The sequence below is a fragment of the Piliocolobus tephrosceles genome, chromosome 5 (genome assembly GCF_002776525.5).
Source record: "Piliocolobus tephrosceles isolate RC106 chromosome 5, ASM277652v3, whole genome shotgun sequence".
NCBI lineage: Eukaryota > Metazoa > Chordata > Mammalia > Primates > Cercopithecidae > Piliocolobus > Piliocolobus tephrosceles.
In genome coordinates, this window is record NC_045438.1 from 26,021,646 (window position 1) to 26,038,662 (window position 17,017).

General features: G+C 37.6%; 1 long non-coding RNA gene across 2 annotated transcripts in view; it reads right to left on the reverse strand.

The window, feature by feature from the left end:
• Positions 1-5,890: 5,890 nt before the first annotated feature.
• Positions 5,891-17,017, reverse strand: part of LOC111554990 — a 13,931-nt gene continuing 2,804 nt past the window's right edge. Inside the window, exon 3 of one of the 2 annotated variants that reach the window (XR_002735381.2) lies at positions 5,891-6,732. This is a non-coding gene — a long non-coding RNA (uncharacterized LOC111554990). Of the gene's footprint in view, positions 6,733-9,886; positions 9,927-17,017 lie in introns of those variants that run through there. The other variant, XR_002735382.2, reaches the window with a different exon arrangement.

The following is a 17,017-nucleotide window of genomic DNA, read 5'->3' on the forward strand; positions in this document are numbered from 1 at the left end:
TAGATAGATAGATAGATAGATAGATAGATAGATAGATAGATAGATAGATACTAGAGATGGAGATAGTTAGATATAAATATACAGATACACAGTCATGTGTCACGTAACAACAGGGATACATCCTGAGAAATGCATCATTAGGTGATTACATCATCTTGTGGACATCATACAATGTACTTACATGAACCTAGATGGTACAGCCTACTACACACATAGGCCATACAGCATAACCTTTTGCTTCTAGGCTACACGTCTGCACAGCATGTCACTGTATTAAATATTGCCAGCAATTTTAAGACAGTGGTATGTATTTGTGTGTCTAAGCATAGAAAAGATACAGTAAAATACAGTATTATAATCTTATGGGACTGTTCTTGTGTATGCAGTATGTCATTGACTGAAATGTCATTATGTGGCACAGGAGTGTATATAAAATGTGTTTACCTGTACTTCAATTTAACTGGGCATCCTGTATTTTATTGGGCAACTCTATGCTAAATTAATCTATCAATTCAGTACAATCCCAACATAATTGTTTGTAGAATTTAAAAATAATTTTAAAACTCACATGGAAGAGTAAGGCATGTAACGTAAAAATATGAAAATTACTTTTCCAAGAATAATGGGTAGTTTTTTGGCTTAGACCTGTATGTTTAAAGAGACACTTCTAGGAAGTCTAACTCCAAACAGAGGAGTATCTTTCTCAAAGATAAATTCAATATTTTACCCCAGAACTCAGAAACCTTAGCTCTGTTTATAACTGCATTGGCCTATTGATTCCTTCCAGGTTGCAACAAGAGGGGAAAGGAGAACCCCCATGTCACTGGTTCTTTCTTTAATTCATATTCTCTTCTCTTTCTGTCAAGGAATCAGAGTGCGTTCAAGTTGATGCAATAAAATACAAAAGTAAAACTACTCATTTTGATTGAAAATGAATCATGGCAGTCATTTGACCTCAATAACCACATTTCAGGTGTGATCCTGTGCTGTTCCCTACACTGGTATTACATCCAACATCTCATGAGAAAAGTAGACCAGGTAGACAGATGATATTGGTAAGATGGTAGAATTATTTGACAGTTCTATCCTGGTAAACAGGTGAAAACTAGTAACAGGAAATTTGGGAAAATAATATACTTACATAAAAGTGCAATCATGGGTAGAACTTGTATCAGTTAGGATTCCTTAGGTGCAAGAAACAGAAATCAGCTCGGCCTAACAAGCACATAGGAATGTATAAGAGGAGTGGAGAATATAGGACACCTTTACACAGTCTTAGGGTCAGTCTTGAAGAAGTCATGAGACAAAGTATCTCTGGGGAGAGGAGAAACTAATGGACAGTCACGGCCAGCTGGGATTAATCATCACAAACTGCTTTTTCCATCTTTTTCTGCATTTCACATGAGCTCCAAATTTCAAGGAGAGAAAAGCATCTGATGGTATCACTTGGGTCACATGTCTATCCCTTGGCTAGGAGAAATGGGGACATCTTGATTGGCAGTTCTATGGCTGCCAATAGTGAAGAAGTAGCTTTTCCAGTACAAGTTCAGGGCATCATTTCAAAAGAAAGGGAAATGAATTTTTGGCAGGCATAAACAACAGATGTCCACTGCATGACTGAATAACACAGATTTTGGGAAATGCATCCATGTAGAGCAATGTTATGATTACCAGTTGAACCTTGGTGCAGAACCCCTCTTTTTTGATAAAAGAAAGAATTCTCTCAAGATGAATCATTCTGGGAAGTGGTTAGTAGTAGATTAAGAAATGAGGTGGGTCTTTCTCTGGGGGAGGAAGGGTCTTTCTTCACTCTCTGGGGCTGGAGGCATTGTGCTGAAACCAAGATGTTATTGTAAAGCTACCCCTGACCATGGTGGCTGCTGAGCACCTCTGTTCACTGTGCAAGTAGCAACAACAACAACCATGAAGAAAGATAAGCTACTTTTAGGAGCTTTCAGTATCCATGACAGTGTTTGTGGCATCCTCCTATGTCGAGAAAAGGTACCTCTCAGTGAGTGGTGGATAACTGGTGCATGCTGCTCCCCACACTCCAAAAAAGAAAACAAAAAACAAAAAACAAAAAACACTGCCCTTCCCATCAAAAAACAAAACAGAAAAATAGTCACTTGCACTGCAGGAGAAAGTTTTTGTTGCCCAAGATCAAGATGAGTTTTCACTACTGGTGATCAGGGGACAATCTGGTCAGCAGAGTAACCTTCAAGAGAATCGGCAGCCACAGTAACATAGCATAGATGCAAGATGAGAGTGCTAGAGTGAAAGAAAGCACTTCTTCCAGAGCAACTTCTATACTCTACATATTCAGTGAAAATCCATTTAACCATTCTTGTATAATAAGGTAACATACAAAAACACTAAGAGGAAAACAGAAATACATATACACATGTGTGTGTGTATATATATATAAAAATAAATAATAGTACAAGGGTGGTAGCCAGTTTGCAATCTTTTGTTTATATATATACATATATACACACATATATGTACACACACATATATAAAGTTTTGAATCATGTTTTATTGTATATAATAGAACAAGAGAGAAATTTCGCTTAGGAAATATTTGCTACTAATATTTTCAAACAATTTTTTCTTCCCTTTTTATTTGTTTAAGGTATTTTTGATATGCAAAAGCTTGCCAATTTTGTGACGTCAAAAACGTTATCCTTTTCCTTTGTAATTTCTTCCATTTCTTCTATGTTCAGAAAGTACTTCTGTTCAAAACACCAATGTTGTGGTCTCTATAATTTATATTTTAAACTTTGGCATAGGCAATGTGCTATTATTTAAGGGACAATTGATTTAACTTATGCTTTATATGAGAGCATTTGCCCTAATCAGGAATGCTGATACAAAAGGTGATTATTTAGCATTTAATCAGAAAGGCCACATTTCAAAGACTATATGTACTGCATCTACTTTATCTTTGATGAAATTGGTGCTTATTGATGAAATTAATGGTATGGGCCGGGCGCGGTGGCTCAAGCCTGTAATCCCAGCATTTTGGGAGGCCGAGACGGGCGGATCACAAGGTCAGGAGATCAAGACCATCCTGGCTAACCCGGTGAAACCCCGTCTCTACTTAAAAATACAAAAAACTAGCTGTGCGAGGTGGCGGGCGCCTGTAGTCCCAGCTACTCGGGAGGCTGAGGCAGGAGAAAGGCATAAACCCGGGAGGAGGAGCTTGCAGTGAGCTGAGATCCGGCCACTGCGCTCCAGCCTGGCGACAGAGCAAGACTCCGTCTCAAAAAAGAAAAAAAAGAAATTAATGGTATGGGAGACACAAACATTGAATAAAAGATTTCAGAGACACTTCCACAAGAATTCAGAGAGTCATATCCTCACTTAAGGATGGCACCAAGCCGTGATCCCTAGTGAGATTTTTTTGCATGCTTTCCAATGGATGTATGGGTGGCAGAATTTGATCTGCAATTGCTTTCTTTATAACCTGATACGTTGTGGGGAAGTAGTTAAACTTCATCCACCTCTGAACATTGGAGGCTACTACTAATTTTTAAAAATAACCTAAGAGTTATACAAGATTGAATTGGCTTACACCATTTCATGAGAATCAGTTAAATATCCACCTGCATCTTCTTCTCACTTATTTCTGAGTTTTATCTTTTGTAACCAACTCTTGACCCACCTGAAGTTTTGAATCTCAAATGGCTACGGGAATGGAGCCATTCACATAAATGTGTGAGGCAAACCGGCATAAAACAGGAGGTGGGAAGAATTGTGCCGAATTGCAGAGCACCAGGGGAGCTGTCACTCCTCTGTTCTTGCCAAATGCTGCCATCTGGGAATGTGAGTCCAGTGTTGCTGTATCTTCTGTTTTACTTTTTCCTCCCACATTAAAAAACAGAAAACAAAAAAAAAATTTATAGTTTGTGTTAAATTTTTTTGAGTTTTATAATACGATGCAACAAACCATATACATTTGTGGCCCAGTTATAGTACAAGGGTGGTCACCAGTTTGCAATCTTTGGTTTATAGTATAAGAGGTGAATGTAACATATATATTTTTATCTCCAAGTAGGCAATATTTCCCCAAAATTGTTGGAAACAGTCTTTCTCGTTAAGATCTTATCCTTCCGCCACCAAACACTGTATACTTGTATACTAGCAACTGTCCTACTAATAAGTACCTTCTTCCACCACTTCCATATTATTTTCATAACAAATTCCACAATTTTAACTACTACTATTTTTGGAAGCATTTTTAAAACTATGAAAAAATCCTCATCCATTTAAAAACCAGCAGCCCTCCACTGGTATTTTATAAATTTTTCTTTCCTGTACACTTAAGTAAATTTAAGAATAACCTTGTGCATCTTCAACAACATCCTTTGATATGTTAATTGAAATTTTATCTCCTAAATGGTTATTGCTAATATATAAATTTTTATTTATTTATTTTGTATCTGAATGCTTGACATATTTTTTCTGGTTTTAAGAATTTTAAAATGTATTATTTTAGGTTTTCTAAGCATATAATTATCTGATCAATTGATAGCCCATTTTCTGGGCTATGGAACATTCTACATAACATGAAGAGTTTTGAGTTATAGAAAGCTTGAAAGTGTTTGACAGCAAACTGTCATGCCTGGAACTATTTTTTTGAGGTAACATCATGATTATTGGATATATTTTTTGATTCTTCTCATGTTTATTTTCCTAAAAATCTATTTACTTAAGACCTTTATTGATACCAACTATGTGTCATTGTTCTATGTGCATTGGGTAATAAAGACACAAAGAATCTTCTGTATGTCCTTACATATGAAAGAAACATATTCTCAGAAGACAGATAATAAACCAACACATAAAATGTTAAAATATCAGCTAATGATAAATGCCCAGGTGAAATTAAAAGAGTGTGATATTATGCTGAGTGGCAGGCTGAGGGATTTTGAGAAGCTATGGGTAGACAAAACAAAAACCTCTCTGAGAAAGTGACTTTTAAGCTGAGATATCACTGACAAGAAGAAACCATCAAAAATCCAAGGAAAGAGATTCCATGTAGAAAGCACAGTTAGTCCAGAGTGCAGGAAAAATTTATTTGTATACAAAGACTGGCATGCTCCAAGTTACCATGTGACCAGAATTTTCAGACTTATTAGTACAACATAATTTCATACTGTTAACTTTCTCCATGTCTTTTTTGGTTTTTTTTCCATCCTTAATAATGCTTGTCTTTGACATCATTCTTAATAAAATGTGCCTATGATATAGCTGCTACATTACACATTTATTTTTAAATTAAAAGTTTTGGATTATCAATTCCACTTTCATTTTTATATTTAGAATTTTTTTCCTCTATTTTTGCTTCCTACTTAAAACTCTCTTTATTTTTAGTAATAAACTTTTTTTTTTTTTACCACCAATATTCCCTGAGGTAAGTTTAGTCTACACTCAAAAAAAAAAAAAAAAAAAAAAAAAAAAAATGCTAATGCCTTGTATTCTTTCTATTCCTGTTTCAAAATTGTCTCAGATTATATTATTTTTATCATTGTCTAAGATAGGAGATTTTGCTTTGAACGTTTAAATGATATTTTATTCCCATCTAATACTTTTAAATTAATATCCAGTTAATTCTATCATGGTCAGAAAATATGAATTTTTGATTTCAGAAATGTATTGAAGTATTCCTTTCAGTCTAAGTACATGAGTTTATTTTTTTCTGTCTCTTTTTGGTATTTCATGGGCACCTAAATAAGTTATAGTCTTCTCTTGTGGATATAAAACTTTAAAGCTTCTCGTATATCTATTGATTTAGCCTTATATAATCATGCAATTTCTTCTTGTCATTATCTTTTTTATCAACTATTTAATCTAACAAAGGTTGAGAGATTTATCAGTTGCCCCAAATTTTTTTTCTTCAAATGTTTCTTTTATTTTTAATAGTCTAGTAGGACTGAGAAAGTAGGAAAGCTAGAAATGTGAAAGTTTATAGCTAGAGTATGAAACTATTTGTAGCCAGACCTAGGACCTGTAACATATATAAGGATGTTTCTTGTTGTGAATACTACATGAAAAGCTAACTCAAACTGACTTAAACAATATTGAGGTTGTATAAGCTCACATAATTGAGAAGTTCAGAGAAAAGACAGCTTTTAATTGTGCTTTAATGAGGCCCCCCCATTCTCTTAGTCCCGCTGTTCTTCATGTATCAGTTTCAACTGCAAGTGGCATTCTTCACAGTAGCAATATGAATGAGCCAGCTCCAGGTGTGACACCTGCACTTGCTGCTAACCAGAGGAGAAGAGAGTCTGTATCTCAAATTATTTACAAAAGTTCGGGAATTTCATATGGTGACAGAGGTCAAATGGTCACATCTTTATAGTCACTAGCTCAGGGGTTGGTATGCACTCACTGACTTCATCTATTTTACATGCTCCACTTACAAGAATGAAGTACTGTTTCCCAGAATGTCATGGCCCCTCAATGGAAGTCAGGGACAACTGGTGTATTAGTCAGGGTTCTTCAGAAAACAGAACAAAATGGCTATAAATACATATATAGAAAATGATTTATTATGAGGGAGTGGCTCATACAATTATGGAAGCTGAGAAGTCCCACCATCTGCCATCTGCAAGCTGGAGGCCCAGGAAGCCAGTAGTGTAGTTTCAATCCAACCCCAAAAGTCCGAGAACCAGGGAAACCAATGATGTAAGTCCCAGTCATGTCTGAAGGCCCAAGAACCATAAGCACCTGTCATCAGGCAGGAGAAAATTAATGTCCTCACTCAAGAGGAGAGAGTGGATTTGCCCTTCTTCCACCTTTTTGTACAGGCCCACAACAGATTATATGATGCCCATCTGCATTGGTGAGGGTGATCTTCTTTATTCAATCTACTGATCCAAATGCTAATCTCTTCTGGAAACACCCTCACAGACACACTCAGAAATAATGTTATACCAGCTATGTGGTCATTCATTAGCCAGGAGAGTTGACATATTCAATTAACTTTCACAATAGGGAAGTCAAGAGGGGAAAACCAAATTTTAGTCAGAGGAATAGAAAATTCCTAGGTCTGGCAAGGTGTGGTGGTTCATGCCTGTAATCCAAGTACTTTGGGAGGTCAAGGCAGGAGGATTATGAGGTCAGGAGATCGAGACCATCCTGGCCAACATGGTGAAACCCTGTCTCTACTAAAGATACAAAAATTAGCTGGATGTGGTGGTGCACGCCTGTAGTCCCAGTTACTATGGCGGCAAAGCGAGGAGAATTGCTTGAACCGAGGAGGTGGAGGTTGCAGTGAGACAAGGTCATGCCACTGCACTCCAGCCTGAGCCTGGCAACAGAGTAAGACTCCATCTTAAAAAAAAAAAAAAAATTCCTAGATCCCTGGCATGGGCCTCTGAAGTTAAATAGAGAAGAAAGTCATCAAAGTTGTGAATTTTAAGGAACTTCATATTTAGAATACTATAGATGTTAAAAATTGCAGGGTGATCATAACTGAAACAGACCAGGACAGAAACTAGAGAGTACCGATACTACTTAAAAGCTTTTTTTTTTTTCTTGTTAAGGATCTGACTCTGCTGAGCAAAATGAAATCTACCTATTACTGGCCAGGCGTGGTGGCTCACGCCTGTAATCCCAGAACTTTGGGAGGCTGAGTGGGGTGCATCACTTGAGGTCAGGAGTTCAAGACCAGCCTGGCCAACATGGTAAAACCCCATCGCTACTAAAAATACAAAAATTAGCCAGGCGTGGTGGCAGATGCCTGTAATTCCAGCTACTTGAGAGGCTGAGGCAGCAGTATTGCTTGAACCCAGGAGGCGGAGGTTGCAGTGAGCCGAGATCACACTGTTGCACTCCAGCCTGGGTGACAGAGTGAGACCCTGACTCAAAAAAATAAAAACAACAAAAACAACAACAAAAAATCTTCCTATTACTTCAAGAAAACTGATAATATTCAGTCTGCAGTAATTTGGAATAAAGCTTGACTCATCCAAAAATATGAGCATCTTGAAAAATAAGAAGACAGCAAAAGCTGCAGGTTACCCATATTTGTTATTTAATGATACACTATTACCTTCCCTGCTACAGGGATGTGTGCAGTCCTATAATTGCATCAGGTCCAACATTTACTTGAGTCATACATTTCAAAAAGTTACTTTCCCAGGGGTGGGGGAAGGAAATATTGCCCTAGAATAGCAATAGCACAAGTTAAATCTGAAAATCTCTAGCATGAGTCAAGATTACATCAAAGGTGATTATTTCCTTAATTCTGTCACAATAGCTAATGTTGTCTAAAAATAATAATGACAAAGTTTAAGGGTGGATTACCATGACAATTCTGTTTATGAGCATTCCATATTATGCAAAGTTTAATTTTAGGTTTTCCTGACTGCAGAGAGACAATAGTTACTCCTAAAGAATCTTCCCCAAACTGGAATTAACAGAATTAAAATTAAAACTTTCTATATTGAAAATGCATCCTAAACAATATAATTACTAAGGCTTAAATCTCATTTATGAAATCTTATTTATGAAACTAAAATGTGTAACCTATATTATTGAAAATGCCAAGAAATTAGATATGGGTTTTACTCAAAAAAAAAAAAAAAAAAAAAGAAGGAGAAAAGAACAGAAAAAAAAAAGAAGGAGAAAAGAACAGAAAGAAAAGAAAGGGCTGGGCTAGGTGGCTCATGCCTGTAATCCCAGCACTTTGGGAGGCCGAGTCAGGTGGATCACCTGAGGCCAGGAGATCAAGATTAGCCTGACCAATATGACAAAACCCGTCTCTAGTAAAAATACAAAAATTAGCCAGGTGTGGTGGAGGGTACCTGTAATCCCAGCTACTTGGGATTCTCCTGGGGAAGGAGAATCGCTTGAACTCGGGAGGCAGAGGTTGCAGTGAAACAAGATTGTGCCATTGCACTCCCGTCTAGAAAACAAAGAGAGGCTCTGTCTCAAAAAAAAAAAAATACGGATTTTAAATTTATATTTCTTGAAAAATTATATTTCAGTTAAGAAAATAATTTATCTGTCCATTCCAAGATGGCCGAATAGAAACAGCTCCAGTCTGCAGCTCCTACGGTGGTCAACACAGAAGATAGGTGATTTCTGCATTTTCAACTGATGTACCTGGTTCATCTCACTGGGACGGGTTGGACAGTGGGTGCAGCCCACAGAGGGTGAGCCAAAGCAGGGCGGAGCATCGCCTCACCCGGGAAGCACAAGAAGTCTGGGGATTTCTCTTTCCTAGCCAAGGGAAGCTGTGACAGACTGTACGTGGAATAATGGATATTCCTGCCCAAATACTGCACTTTTCCAACGATCTTAGAAACGGCACACCAGGAGATTATATCTCATGCCTGGCTCAGCAGGTCCCACACCCACAGAGCCTTGCTCACTGCTAGTGCAGCAGTCTGAGATTGACCTGCAAGGCAGCAGCCTGGCAGGAGGAGGAGTATCCACCATTGTTGAGGCTTGAGTAGGTAAACAAAGTGGCCAGGGAAGCTCAAACTGGGCAGAACCCACCACAGCTCAGCAAGGCCTGCTGCCTCTGTAGACTACAACTCTGGGGGCAGGGCATAGCTGAACAAAAGGCAGCAGAAACTTCTACAGACTTAAACGTACCTGTCTGACAGCTCTGAAGAGAGCAGTGGTTATCCCAGCACAGTGTTTGAGCTCTGAGAATAGACACACTGCCTCCTCAAGTGGGTCCCTGACACCCATGTAGACTAAATGGGAGACACCTCCCAGTAGGGGCCGACTGATAACTCATACAAGCGGGTGCCCCTCTGGGATGAAGCTTCCAGAGGAAGGATCAGGCAGCAATATTGGTTGTTCTGCAATATTTGCTGTTCGGCAGCCTCCACTGGTGATACTCAGGCAAACAGGGTCTGAAGTGGACTTCCAGCAAACTCCAACAGACCTGCAGCTGAGGGACCTGACTGATAGAAGGAAAATTAACAAACAGAAAGGAACAGCATTAACATCAACAAAAAGAACATCCACACCAAAACCCTACCTGTAGGTCACCATCATCAAAGTCCAAAAGTAGATAAAACCACAAAGATGGGGAGAAACTAGAGCAGAAAAGCTGAAAATTCTAAAAACCAGAGTACCTCTTCTTCTCCAAAGGACTGCAGCTCCTTGGCAGCAATGGAACAAAGCTGGATGGAGAATGACCTTGACGAGTTGACAGAAGTAGGCTTCAGAAGGTTAGTAATAACAAACTTCTCCAAGCTAAAGGACGATGTTAGAAGCCATAGCAAGGAAGCTAAAAACCTTGATAAAAGATTAGACAAATGGCTAACTAGAATAAACAGTGTAGAGAAGACCTTAAATGATCCGATGGAGCAGAAAACCATGGCATGAGAACTATGTGATGCATGCACAAGCTTCAATAGCTGATTTGATCAAGTGGAAGAAAGAGTATCAGTGACTGAAGATCAAATTAATGAAATAAAGCGAGAAGAGAAGTTTAGAGAAAAAAGAGGAAAAATAATGAACAAAGCCTCCAAGAAATATAGGACTGTGTGAAAAGACCAAATCTACATTTGACTGGTGTACCTGAAAGTGATGGGGAGAGTGGAACCAAGTTGGAAAACACTCTTCAGGATATTATCCAGGAGAACTTCCCCAACCTAGCAAGGCAGACCAACATTCAAATTCAGGAGATACAGAGAATACCACAAAGATACTCCTTGAGAAGAGCAACCCCAAGACACGTAATTGTCAGATTCACCAAGGTTGGAAATAAAGGAAAAAAATCTTAAGGGCAGCCAGAGAGAAAGGTCGGGTTACCCACAAAGGGAAGCCCATCAGACTAACAGCAGATCTCTTGGCAGAAACTCTACAAGTCAGAAGAGAGTGGGGGCCAATATTCAACATTCTTAAAGAAAAGAATTTACAACCCAGAATTTTGTATCCAGCCAAACTAAGCTTCATAAGTGAAGGAGAAATAAAATCCTTTACAGACAAGCAAATGCTGAGAGATTCTGTCACCACCAGGCCTATCTTACAAGAACTCCTGAAGGAAGCACTAAACATGGAAAGCAACAACTGGTACCAGCCACTGCAAAAACATGCCAAATTGTAAAGACCATCAATGCTAGGAAGAAACTGCATCAACTAACAGGCAAAATAATCAGCTAACATCATAATGACAGGATCAAATTCACATATAACAATATTAAACTTAAACGTAAATGGGCTAAATGCCCCAATTAAAAGACACAGATGGGCAAGTTGGATAAAGAGTCAAGACCGATCAGTGTGCTGTATTCAGGAGACCCATCTCATGTGCAAAGACACACATAGGCTCGAAATAAAGGGATGGAGGAAGATCTACCAAGCAAATGGAAAGCAAAAAAAAGCAGGGGTTGCAATCCTAGTCTCTGATAAAACAGACTTTGAATGAACAAAGTTCAAAAGAGACAAAGAAGGCCATTATGTAATAGTAAAGGGATCAATTCAATGAGAAGAGCTAACTATCTTAAATATATATGCACCCAACACAGGAGGACCCAGATTCATAAAGCAAGTCCTTAGAGACCTACAAAGAGACTGAGACTCTCAAACAAAAATAACAGGAGACTTTAACAACCCACTGTCAATATCAGACAGATCAATGAGACAGAAGGTTAACAAGGATATCCAGGACTTGAACAGAGCTCTGCATGAAGCAGACCTAATAGACCTCTACAGAACTCTCCACCCCCAATCAACAGAATATACATTCTTCTCAGCACCACATCACACTTATTCCAAAATTGACCACATGGTTGGAAGTAAAGCACTCATCAGCAAATGTAAAAGAACAAAAATCACAACAAACTGTCTGTCAGCCCACAGTGTAATCAAATTAGAACTCAGGATTAAGAAACTCACTTGAAACCACACAAGTACATGGAAACTAAACAATCTGCTCCTGAGTGACTGCTGGGTAAATAATGAAATGAAGGCAGAAATAAAGATGTTATTTGAAACCAATGAGAACAAAGACACAGCATACCAGAATCTCTGGGACACATTTAAAGCAGTGTGTAGAGGGAAATTTACAGCACTAAATGCCCACAAGAGAAAGCAGGAAAGATTTAAAATTGATACGCTAACATCACAATTAAAAGAACTAGAGAAGCAAGAGCAAACACATTCAAAAGCTAGCAGAAGGCAAGAAATAACTAAGATCAAAGCAGAACTGAAGGAGATAGAGACACAAAAAACCCTTCAAAAAAAAAAAAAAAAAAAACAATGAATCCAGGAGCTGGTTTTTTGAAAAGATCAACAAAATTGATAGACCGCTAGCAAGACTAATAAAGAAGAAAAGAAAGAAGAATCAAATAGGTGCAATAAAAAATGACAAAGGTGATATCACCACCGATCCCACAGAAATACAAACTACCATCAAAAAATACTATAAACACCTCTATACAAATAAGCTAGAAAATCTAGAAGAAATGGATAAATTCCTGGACACATACACACTCTTAAGAATAAACCAGGAAGAAGATGAATCTCTGAATAGACCAATAACAGGCTCTGAAGTTGAGACAATAACTAACAGCCTACCAACTAAAAAAAGTCCATGACCAGATGGATTCACAGCCGAATTCTACCAGAGGTACAAAGAGGAGCTGGTACCATTCCTTCTGAAACTATTCCAATCAACAGAAAAAGTGGGACTCCTCCCTAACCCATTTTATGAAGCCAGCATCATCCTGATACCAAAGCTTGGGAGAGACACACACACACACACACAAAAGAGCATTTTAGACCAATATCCCTGAAGAACATCGATGCAAAATCCCCAATAAAATACTGGCAAACCGAATCTAGCAGCACATCAAAAAGCTTATCTACCACAATCAAGTTGGCTTCATCCCTGGGATGCAAGGCTGGTTCAACATATGCAAATCAATAAATGTAATCCATCACATAAACAGAACCAATGACAAAAACCACATGATTATCTCAATAGATGCAGAAAAGGCTTTTGACAAAATTCAACAGCCTTTCATGCTAAATTTCTCAATAAACTAGGTATTGATAGAATGTATCTCAAAATAATAAGAGCTATTTATGACAAACCCACAGCCAATATCATACTGAATGGGCAAAAACTGGAAGCATTCCCTTGGAAAACTGGCACAAGACAGGGATGCCCTCTCTCACCATTCTTATTCAACACAGTGTTGGAAGTTCTGGCCAGGGCAGTCAGGCAAGAGAAAGAAATAAATGGTATTGAATCAGGAAAACAGAAAGTCATATTGTCCCTATTTGCAGAGGACATGATTGTATATTTAGAAAACCCCATTATCTCAGACCAAAATATCCTTAAGCTGATAAGCAACTTCAGCAAAATCTCAGGATACAAAATCAATGTGCAAAAATCACAAGCATTCCTACACATCAATAAGAGACAAACAGAGAGCCAAATCATGAGTGAAGTCCCATTCACAATTGCTACAAAAAGAGTAAAATACCTAGGAATACAACTTACAAGGGATGTGAAGGACCTCTTCAAGGAGAACTACAGACCACTGCTCAACGAAATAAAAGAGGACACAAACAAATGGAAGAACATTCCATGCTCATTGACAGGTAAAATCAATTATCGTGAAAATGGCCATACTGCCCAAGGTAATTTATAGATCAATGCCATTCAATACCAATGACTTTCTTCACAGAATTGGAAAAAATTACTTTAAAGTTCATATGAAACCAAAAAAAAGCCCACATTGACAAGAAAATTCTAAGCAAAAAGAACAAAGCTGGAGGCATCATGTACCTGACTTCAAACTATACTACAAGGCTACAGTAATCAAAACTGCATGGTACTGGTACCAAAACAGAGATATAAACCAATGGAACAGAACAGAGGCCTCAGAAATAACACCACACATCTACAACCATCTGATCTTTGACAACAGAAGTTATGAAATTATAGGTATTTATTCTTATGCTTTCTAGTAGACTGAATGAGAGACTTTGGCGGAACTAGCTCAGAATTTGAGACAGGTCAAATAATGTAATCGTAATAGCTAAGGTTTTTCAAGCTTGGCCAAGTTTTTCAAGTTTGGCCAAGCTTGGCTACTTGTCTTAAATTTCATTGTCAAATTTCTGAATAGAGGTGATAGTTTACCCGTTTTGTGGCTACATATAAAAAAATGATATTTGGATACAGTAAGTAGCATGCTTGAATTAGTTTATGGCACTCCTGACCTTAGGACTCATCATGTCTTTACTGAACCTTTACTGATGCATGTTCATATTCCCCTCAGCCAGTCTTTCTCTGTTCACCATGATTCTACTCTGGGCTACCCGTGAACATTGGTAACCTCAATGAGTTGCAGTTGTCTGATAGTACAATGATAAAAATATATTCATGGACCTGGATCATTGTGGTGAAAAAAATGGTTTAAGATCTTAGAAAAAAACAGACAAACAACTAATCTAGTTCTTTCCATATTTCAGAATATCTATCACCCTGAGTAATATAAAAAATCATTTTTTAAACTTTTTGAACCAGATACTGGATGACTAGCCTTATAATGGTACTTCCATCTTCTGCTTTATATCTAAGAGAGCTGGAAAAAGTTGGTTTTGAGAATCCTTTCATAGATGGTTTCTTGTTTGGTTTTGTCAATGGAAGGCATTCACATGGAAAAAGAAGGTGGAAAGGAGAAGGTGATTTCTTTCCTATTCATTTCTGGTTCTGACATTGGAGTGGTAGGTGACTACTTATGGCTGAGTTACTGGACTTCTGCAGGCTCACTGAGCATATGGGACCTTGACTTCCTATTACACCAGTTCATAAAAAATGCTCCAGAAGCTTCCAGGAGCTCCCAGAACACCCTTTGCTCCTCCAAACTTAGATGAGCTGGTGACTTTCTGCAGTTACCGATTTCAAGGTATCCTCATCTTTCTTTTTTAGTTCCTTCAGTTTTCCAACACTTTTGCTACTATTTCACTACATTAGAGCCTCTGTCTGAAATACTTAAGGTGGCTTTTGTTTTCCAAACAGAATCTTGTTTGACAAACTTCTGTGAAAGTACTTCAAACTTTTAGGTTATAATTGTATTAAACTGATATAGTAGGCATAGGGCTTCATAAATAAATCCTAAATATGGATGCTTATAAACCATGTAATTTTGATTTCCCAAATCCTAACCATTTTGAGGAAAATGTGACATCACAAAACATAGTTGCTGCTTTGATGACCATAAGCAATTTCCTTTACGTGATGAAGTACATTAAGTGACTATTTTGTTAAAATAATAAGCTAGCTTAAAAAATCTCCACTGTTAAAATACAGCATTTATTATTATCTTTCAATACTATGCTCAATGAAAGGTTATGTCATTTAATGAAACAAGCATAGACTTTGGAGATATCAAAGCTACTATTGTCAATAGAAGACATCTAAAAAGTAATAAATACATATTATATACGTATAACCGGGTTAGGAAGTAAATGCATGGTTGACTTCATAGACAAACCATAAAGTTTGACTCAGTGACTCTTGGCCTATTTTCTAGCCATACATTATCCTAATTCAGTCGTAATGTCTGTGGTTGATGTAGGAACATTAAGAACCATTAGAAGAGAAAGCACTGATAATCACATTAGGTAAAAGAAAAAAACAAGCTAAACTGGCTAGTATACTATTATTTACAAAGGAGTTCTACTAGAAAATAATATACTGTTTGATTACTGTAAGAAGAACATCAAATGATAGGACAGAAACCAACCTATCTATCAGCTCTGGGAACAAAGTTTTTAATTAAAATAAAAAAATTTGCTTTCCAGAGCTTCCTCTTGGTTTGATTTCCATTCATCTGCTAGCTCTAATGACTGGTATGCTCCTGAATCTGGTTTGTTCTGTTTCCAGGCATGCGAGAAAGCTATGTCCATAGCTATCAGATGATTGCCAGCATGTGAAAAGGGAAGAAATTTAACTTAGAGTTGGTAAGCAAAATAGCCCCAGACAAGCATTCTCATTTGGTCTCAGGACCCTTTGACAGCGTTAAGTTATAGAAGACCCAAAGAACTTTTGTTTATGAGTTAACCAATATTTACCAAATTAAAAGTTGAAACTGAGAATTATTTTTTAAAAAAAACTACATTTTCCAAAACAAAGCTAACTGAATGAGTTTTACATTTTTTGTACATCGTTTTAATGACTGGTTTAATAGATACAGTCAAATTCTCATATCTGCTTCTATAATCAATCTATTGTTATATCACATATCACGTAGCTTCTGGAAAACTCCACTGTACATTTGAGAGAGTGCAAGTAAACAAAGTAACTAGAGTCTTAGTATTATTATAAGAACAATTTCCTCTCAGACACTCCACAAGAGTCACGGGACCCCTACGGGTCACTAGATAACACTTTCAACACCGCCGCCCTAAATTAGCCACATCAGTGGTTTCAACATACATTCTATTGTAACACATCATTTTCTCATGCATTTTCATGGATGTCTTTGAATATTAAGTAAACAAAAAAAATGCTTTGATCTTTAAGTAAAACAAATAACATTGGACAATTTTGAGTGTTGGAAGGATACGTGGAGAAGAGTAGGCGCTTGGAGATGTGTAGTATTCAGGAAAGCATTTTGTAAGTTGTGGGAAATAGACAATGAGCTATAATCAAATGGGCCACTGGGTAATTCCTAGCAGTCAGCTGCAACTTCTTTACTTTTGATTCAATGAAGCCAAATGGAATCCCAAAATATATGGAAACTGTTAGGCTCGGATTTATTTCTTTAAGCAAATAATCTGAAGTTTTGGTACTTAAAATTACTGGAAACCAGTTACTCTTAATTACTGGAAACCAGCACTCTGACAATGTTGAGAGGTGCTGTCCTGTATTATTCAAAGATATAAACTTCTCTCTTTCTTTCTTTTTTTTTTTTTTTTTTTTTGAGACAGAGTCTGGTTCTGTCGCCCGGGCTGGAGTGCAGTGGCCGCATCTCAGCTCACTGCAAGCTCCGCCTCCCGGGTTTATGCCATTCTCCTGCCTCAGCCTCCG